Genomic DNA, 8,337 nt, shown 5'->3' with positions numbered 1-8,337 from the left:
AGGTCCCATGCCCTCCAGCAGGGGGCAGCAGAGGGACACACACACACACACACACACACACACACACACACTACCATTCTTAACCTTTATCACTGTCTTTCGCTTTCGCTGCATTTGCTGTTCCATTAACATTCATTCTCCAAGGACAGGGACTAAACTCAATTTCAATTAGAAAGGCATGACTGTTTCTGTCCCAAACCGCGCAGTTCTGTTGCTGGGAGGAGGAAGGAAACATCAAGCCCCGGGGAGAAGCGGCTCATGAAGAACATCCTTCCCACCTAGGGGAGTTGGAGAGAGCTGCCCATGGGCGATTGTTGAACACATCAAGGGGAGAATGAATGGAAGGTTCAACCAGGCCAGGCAGCTGCTGTGGGGTCTGTGGCAGGGACGCCCCCTTTGGAGAGACAGATCCAAAATGCAAAGAGCCAAAGGGGAGATCCTTCGGAAAAACAAGACTTCTTTCTTGGCTCCAGACTCCATGGGGAACAGCATTGAAAAGGCATAGACCCAGTTCTGAGTCTGATGCTGCAACATCGGAAATGTCCCTCCCCCCCACCATCTCCCTTTGGGATGTGCCACCCACAGCCACTGCTCTGCTGTTGAGATCCCAGATCCCTCCCCTCCAACCTCTACTCTGCACCCCACTTCCATGTTGGGGCAGGACCCTTCTACCTCCAGCCCCCACCCTGCCGGGCACAGCCCTGGCTGCAACTCCCACTGCTCAGAGACTCATAGACTTTAAGGTCAGAAGGGACCATCATGATCATCTAGTCTGACCTCCTGCACCTCACAGGCCACAGAACCTCACCCACCCACTCCTGTAATAGACCCATACCTCTGGCTGAGTTACTGATGTCCTCAAATCATGGTTTAAACCAGGGGTAGGCAACCTATGGCACGGGTGCCGAAGGCGGCACTTGAGCTGATTTTCAGTGGCACTCACACTGCCTGGGTCCTGGACCACTGGTCCAGGGGGCTCTGCATTTTAATTTAATTTTAAATGAAGCTTCTTAAACATTTTAAAAACTTTATTTACTTTACATACAACAATAGTTTAGTTATATATTATAGACTTATAGAAAGAGACCTTCTAAGAATGTTAAAATGTATTACTGGCATGCAAAACCTTAAATTAAAGTGAAGGGTATGGGGTGCAAGGATGATGGAGTTCAGGGATGCAGGGGGACAGGGCACAGAGGTGCAGGCAGAGGGGGTGTGGCAGTGCAGCCGGAGGGATATCAGAGACCAGACCGAGCTCACCTGTCAAGGACACGGTGATGGGCTGGCTCTCCTTGGATGGCACCTCTCACCTGGTGTGCAGTGTCCAGTATGCAGACGTACAGCCTGGCCATCCCCGTCTGAGCCCTGAGCTCCAGCCAGGCACCCCTAGTCCGCTCAGGGACCCTGTGAGCAATCAGCCCCACTGGATGCCTGTAGAATCTGTATCTGGTAACCCCCTCTCCCTGAGGAGCTGAGAACCTGAGTGTCACCTGCTCCCCTGGGACATACAAGGGGTGTGGGAGAGCCAGAGTAAGCTGGGGGGTAGGGGGAAGCTCTGGGGTAGATGGAGAGTAGAGGGTGGGGGAGAGGGAAAGAGACAGCTCAGATAAGATCCCCCAGCTCATTCTCCAGTGAGCCCAGAGACGCGGCCCTGCCCCCAAGTGTGTCTGTGCCCCCTGCAGTACCATCTGCTGCCACTGGGGGACCGTGGTAGGGCTGGGGGATGCAGTACCACCTGCTGCCACTGGGGGGATCGTGGTAGGGCTGGGGGATGCAGTACCACCTGCTGCCACTGGGGGGATCTTGGTGGGGCTGGGGGCTGCAGTACCACCTGCTTCCCCTGGGGGGATCTTGGTGGGGCTGGGGGATGCAGTACCACCTGCTGCCACTGGGGGATCGTGGTAGGGCTGGGGGATGCAGTACCACCTGCTGCCACTGGGGGGATCGTGGTAGGGCTGGGGGATGCAGTACCACCTGCTGCCACTGGGGGGATCGTGGTAGGGCTGGGGGATGCAGTACCACCTGCTGCCACTGGGGAGATCTTGGTGGGGCTGGGGGCTGCAGTACCACCTGCTGCCACTGGGGGGATCTTGGTGGGGCTGGGGGCTGCAGTACCACCTGCTGCCACTGGGGGGATCGTGGTAGGGCTGGGGGCTGCAGTACCACCTGCTGCCACTGGGGGGCTGGAGAGGAAACGAGGGGATGGGTGGATTTTGGGGAGTGTCTGTCATCTGCAGCCCCCAGCCCCCTCCCCCCCACCATCCATCTAAGGCGCCTGCTGGTGCTTGTGGGCACAAGAGACCCGAGCAGAGACACCCCAACCACAACCACCCCCATCCCCTTGTCCCACGGCCATAGGGTGACCAGACAGTAAGTGTGAAAAATCGGGACAGAAGGGAAGGGGGTAATAGGAACCTATATAAAAAGAAGACCTAAAAATGGGGACTGTCCCTATAAAATTGGGACATCTGGTCACCCTACACAGCCGCGAGAACGGGGCCTCACCGGTCCTTGTGATGGAGACACGGCAGCTCTTGGGGGCTTCTCAACACCTGTTACACAGCTCCCCTCCCCCCAGCTCCTAAGCCCCCTGGGCCCTCACCCACCCTCTTTCCCCCCATTTCACCCTCCTACTCCATCACCCCAGGTGGTTTCCTGACCCCTAGACAAGCAGTGGCGTCTCCATCTTCCCCATCTCCACAGGGATCCAGGGGCGACTGGCACCTCTGGAGAGCCAGGGCCCCAAATACCCCCCGCCCCACACTGAGCTCCCCCTTGCCCTGTCCCTGGCTGCAGAGGGGCGGACTCAGGGGGCCCCATATGGCGAGGCTGGAAGCACGGGCCGGGAGATGGAGAGACCCACACGTCTGTCTGTGCCCAGCAGCCCCAGGCAAGAGTCTGCTCAGCCGGGACTGGCTCTGCAGGGAGGGACCCAGGCCCCTGCCCCAGGTGGGGAGCAGCCCATGCAAGGTCTGTGGTGAGAGCAGCCAGCTCCAGTGAGATACAGGAAGTGGGGGAGAGGACAAGAGGCAGCAACCTCCCATCCCCACCCCCACCCCCAGCCAGCCAGTCCCCTCACCCAGGGGCCCAATGGGAGCCAGCCTCCCCTAGAGGGGAAAGGCCCCATGCCCATTTCCCACCCCCTGAGCCAGCCAGGCCACCCCCTTTCCAACAACCACACACATAGAGCCCCGTGCACAGACCAGGGGATGATCTGCAGCCAGGCTGGAAGAGAGGAGACAAGAGGAGGGTGAGGGCTCTGGGGTAGGACGGGTGATGGGGGGCAAGAGCAAGGGGTGTGGGGCAAATGACTCTGGATACTGGATTTACAGACCATCCCGGTATGTTACAGGGAGCAAGGGGAAAGAAAAAGAAAGAAAGATTGATTCAGTGTCTTGGGATGGGAGGGGACATGGAAGCGGGTTGGCGGATTCACCCCGCTGAGTGAAACTGACACGATTCTTGTCAGTTTCACTGTGTGTATTCACAAGGGGGGCCCTGATCCGTGTCTGTGCAGCGGCACAACGTGGGGCTTGATCTCGGTCAGGGTCTGGGCCACACAGAGCACGACAGGGGCAGCTCTTCTGGGAAACTCCCCATCAGACAACGCCCTGCGGCTCTGTGCTGCAGCTCCCTGTACAGCAGCACACACTCTGCTGCAGGGGAAGTGCGGAAACCAAGGCAGGGCCTCACCCAGCAGACAATAACCAGCGGCAGAGCTAGAGCCCGAAGGAGACACCAAGTCCCCACAAGCTGCCTTTGCGGAGCAGGGAAAAGCCCCATGGAGGGGGACCCAGGCGAGTGTGAGGGGCGCCATCCAGAGTCTGCCTGCGCGGAACTGAATCTGCTGGAAACAGACTCTGGTTTTGTTAATCTCTGAGGAACCCAGGCGTCCGAGGTGCAAAGAGCAGATGGAGGAAGACAGGGAACGAGATGGGCCGAAGGAGAGGAGCAGAGAGTGACTAGCAGAGAAAGAACAGACCCAGAGGGAACGACACAGGAAAGAGGAGGCGTGCGGCAGTCTCGTGGGATTATTTATTGTTTCACAGACACAGTCTGGTCCAGCCAAGGCACAGCGTCTTATCAGCCACTCTCAAGGCGCGAAGACCTGCAGGAAATGGAGTCATTTTACACCCCTCACCCGACGTGTGTCCTGGTTAGCGGGATGGAAACAGAGCGGAAGGAAGAGGGAGACAAAGAAAGAAAGAATGAGCCAGACTGCGGGGAGGAATGTGAGTGGCAGCAAGAGTGATGGAGAGAATGAAAGTGAGCGACAGAGGAAAAAGACAGAAGGAAATGGAAGAATCAGACAAAGAGCAGAGAGTGAACTAAGAAGGGGCAGAAGGAGGGGGCAGAGGGGAAGGGGGAACCAAGGCAGGGGCTGAAGGATGGAGGCAGAGGGGAAGGGGGGACTGTCATGGTATAATTCCCCAATCTGAATCTTAGAGTCCAAAAGATGGGGTACCAGCATGAATTCCTCTAAGCTTAATTACCAGCTTAGATCTGATAAGCTGCCACCACCCAAAAATATAGTGTTTTGGAGCACTCTGGTCCCCCCAAAAACCTTCCCCAAGACCCAAATTCCTTGAGTCTCACAACAAAGGGAAGTAAACCATTTCCCCTCCTTCTCCTTTCTTCCTCCCAGATCTTTCCCGCCCTGGGTACACTAAGAGATCACCGTGATTCAAACTCCTTGAACCACAACACAGAGAAATCAGGTTTTTTCTCCCCCTTCTCTCACCCTCCCAGGCTTTCCCTCCCGGGGTATCCTGGAGAAATAGACAGATTCAAACTCCATGAATCTAAAACAAAGGGATTCCACCTTTCCCCCCTCCCTTCTCTCTCCCTGTCTCCTACCAATTCCCTGGTAAGTACAGACTCAATTCCCTTGAGCCTCAACAAGGGGAAGAAATCAAACAGGTCTTAAAAAGCAAAACTTTTAATAAAAAAGAAAGAAAAAAAGTAAAAGTTGTCTCTGTAATTTAGATGGTAAAAGTTACAGGGTCTTTCAGCTTATAGACACTAGAGAGAAGCCTCCCCCCCAGCAAAATACAATTTAAAATACTTCCAGCAAAATACACATTTGCAAATACAGAAAACAATCAAAAGACTATAACCGCCTGTTCTACTTAATACTCACTATTTTGAATATATAAGAGACTGTAGCAGGGAGATTGGCAAGAAACCTGGTTACACGTCTGGTCCCTTTCAGGACCCAAAGAGAACAAAGCCAAACCCAAAAACACAAAACAAAGGCTTCCCTCCACCGAGATTTGAAAGTATCTTGTTTCCTGATTGGTCCTCTGGTCAGGTGTTTTTGGTTCCCTGTTTGTTAACTCTTTACAGGTAAAAGAGACATTAACCCTTAACTATCTGTTTATGACAGGGACCAAGGCAGGGACTGAAGCCAGCTAGGGGGGTCACTCACCCACCAGAAGGAGAAGGCCAGTTAGCTCCATAATGGGTTGAACTGGCTGAGGCTGGGAGCTGCATCCCCCACGCCCGGCCCTGCCTCTGTGCTGGCAGCAGCCGGGTCCCGGGGTCACACTCGGTGCAGCCACACATCCCTGCCCTCAATATACAGAGATTCCAGCCATGAGCCAGCCAATCCCTGCCCTGAGGCCAGATCAGAGCTGGCGCCCCCTAGAGGGGACAGTACAGGGGTAACTAGCCACAGGTCTCCTCCCTAGCATCCCTCACCAGCCCGACATCCTGCTACAGCTGGGGGCTGGGGTATGGGGGGAGAACAAGCTCAGTGGTTTGAGCCTTGGCCTGCTAAACCCACAGTTGTGAGTTCAATCCTTGAGGGGGCCATTTAAGGATCTGGGACAAAAATCTGCCTGTGGATTGGTCCTGCTTTGAGCACAGGGATGTGACACGGCAGGGTGGATTGACCTGAGAATGTCATTTAGTTTTACTGGAACTGTCTGCATGGGGGATGGGAGAGCAGAGGATGACTTTAGGTGAGGGACGGTACCTGAGCTGGGACAGAGGTGGGACAAGTCGACACCTTGCCCAGGAAACTGGACAAAGGGAGAGGGGGAGAGAAGGAAGGGAGAGAGCCTGCTGGGCTGGTTTTGGTTTCAGTTTTGGGCTGGCTGGGAAGAGGCAGGAAACCCCAAGTCTGGGGTCTAAGCTCCTTGCCCCCTAGAGGGACCTGACTAAGGGGTCCTGGTTGTACCTACAAGCCCTATTTTGGACTGTGTTCCTGTTGTCTAATAAACCTTCTGTTTTACTGGCTGGATGAGAGTCACGGTGAATCGCAGGAGGTGGGGGTGCAGGGTCCTGACTCCTCCGCACTCCATGATAACTGGTGGCAGTAGTGGGATCTACGGCACCCCATGGACGGTGCTTCCTGCAGTAGGTGACTGGGGAGCAGTAAAATGAAGGGGCATTGACAGGGACCAGGCATGCTGAAGAGTCAGCGAGGGACAGTTTCAGGGGGTGATTAAACCCCAGGAGTGTGTGACCAAGAAGAAGGGCTTTTGCAGTACCAGGGTCCCCCAGGGGATTGCAGCGAGTGGTCCCAGGGGCGGAGGAGTCTGCTGCTCGACTCTGGCAGAGGGGTGGTGACCTCAAGAAGGGTTGGTGCACTAGGGGTCTCCCTGAAAACTGTGGGGAGCAGCAAGCGCCCAGGCCTGTGAGTGGCCAGCAGGAAGGTGTATGCCAAGCGCCTTAAGAGCAACCTGGTCGAGCTGTGCAAGCAGAGGGGGCTGCGCAGTGGGAGGATCACCAAAGAACAGCTGATTGCCCAGCTGGAGGAGGGAGATCACTCAAATGAACTGATCCCTGTCTCTGAGGGAAGCAGCCTGGCAGATGCAGCGTGGGCACCAGTGTCTGTCCCAGCTGGGAGTGGTCAGCTGGCGGCTGAGGGCTTCCCGGCTGAGGGCTTCCCAAGACTCCTCCTTCCTATGCCTAGGGGAAGGGCGAGGAGGAGCCCAAAAAATACCGAGGGCACCGTGACACCCCCGGCCAGCAGGGGATCCTCCCAGCGATGCTCAGCATCCATGGAGCTCAAGCAGCTGAAATGGGAGAGAGAGCTAAAACTGAGAGAGTTGGAGGATCATGAAAAACAGAGACAGCATGAACTGGAGGAGAAAGAGAGATAGAGGCAGCATGAACTGGAGGGGAAAGAGAGACAGAAGCCGCATGAAGAGAGACAGAGGCAGCATGAATTGGAGGAGAAAGAGAGATAGAGGCAGCATGAACTGGAGCTGGCGAGGCTGAGGAGCAGCAAGCTCCCCGTTGCTGTGAGTGGGGGTGGGCCAGGACTGCGCGGAGCTTTGATAAGTGCATCCTGGCCAAGCGTGAGGACAGGAGGACATGGATGACTTCCTGGATGCCTTTGAGACAGCCTGCGAGCTGAACCAGGTTGATCCTGCGGACAGGCCCTGGGTTCTCACCCCCTTACTAGACCCCAAAGCCATGGCATTGTACCGCCAACTGGAAGGGGCGGAGAAAGGGGACTACGAACTATTCAAGCAGGCCCTGCTGCGCGAGTTTGGGCTGACTCCGGAGATGTACCAGGAAAGGTTCTGGAGCCAGCATAAAACCCCTGAGGTCTCATATCTGCAACTAGCCGTCCGCATGGAGGGATACGCCAGCAAGTGGGCAGATGGGGCCTAGATGAAAGAGGACCTAGTTAAACTAGTTGCCCTAGAGCAACTGTATGAGCAGTGCCCATCCGACCTGAGGCTATGGCTGATGGACAAAAAGCCAGAGAACCAATGACATGCAGGGTGGCTGGCCAATGAGTTTGTGAAGAGCCAGTTGGGGTGGCGGGGAGGAGTCCCAAAGGAACAGACCCGCCATGATGCAGGAAGAGAGTGACCCTGGGACCTCCCATAGGGGAAACATGGAGAAACCCCTCCCAAGGTGAACATCCGGAATCAGGGACAACCGACTGGCTCTAGGGGACCAATGGGACATGGGCTGCTATTACTGTGGCCAGAGAGGCCACATATGGTCCCAGTGCCCAAACTCAAGGACAGACTGAGCAGACCAAACCCACACAAGGTTAACTGGGTAGAGACCCAGCCGGACGAGGGGCAAGCTTCCCAGGCAAGGGGGGCTGGCAGCTTATCGACTGCTCAGAAGAGAGGAGGGCCCCAGGCTAGCTCCTCTGTGGGGTTGGATGCCCCGGACTCAATGTTCTCCATTTACAGGGTTGGCATAGGGCTGTCTGTGCAGAGCGAGTGCCCTGTTCCCCTGGAGGTGCATGGGAGGAAGGTCAATGGATACTGGGACACGGGTGCTGAGGTGACGCTGGCCTGGCCCGAGGTGGTAGCTCCAGATCGAGTGATGCCCAACACCTACCTGACCCTGATGGGGGTGAGC

General features: G+C 56.0%; 1 protein-coding gene across 3 annotated transcripts in view; it reads left to right on the top strand.

Annotated features, from left to right (window-relative positions):
* The window catches only part of LOC127031958 (Fc receptor-like protein 5), a 114,537-nt gene that overhangs the window by 80,420 nt on the left and 25,780 nt on the right, over positions 1 to 8,337 (top strand). The window lies entirely within an intron of this gene.

This window comes from Gopherus flavomarginatus, chromosome 11, assembly GCF_025201925.1.
Source record: "Gopherus flavomarginatus isolate rGopFla2 chromosome 11, rGopFla2.mat.asm, whole genome shotgun sequence".
Taxonomy (NCBI): domain Eukaryota; kingdom Metazoa; phylum Chordata; order Testudines; family Testudinidae; genus Gopherus; species Gopherus flavomarginatus.
This window is presented reverse-complemented; position numbering and strand designations above follow the sequence as displayed.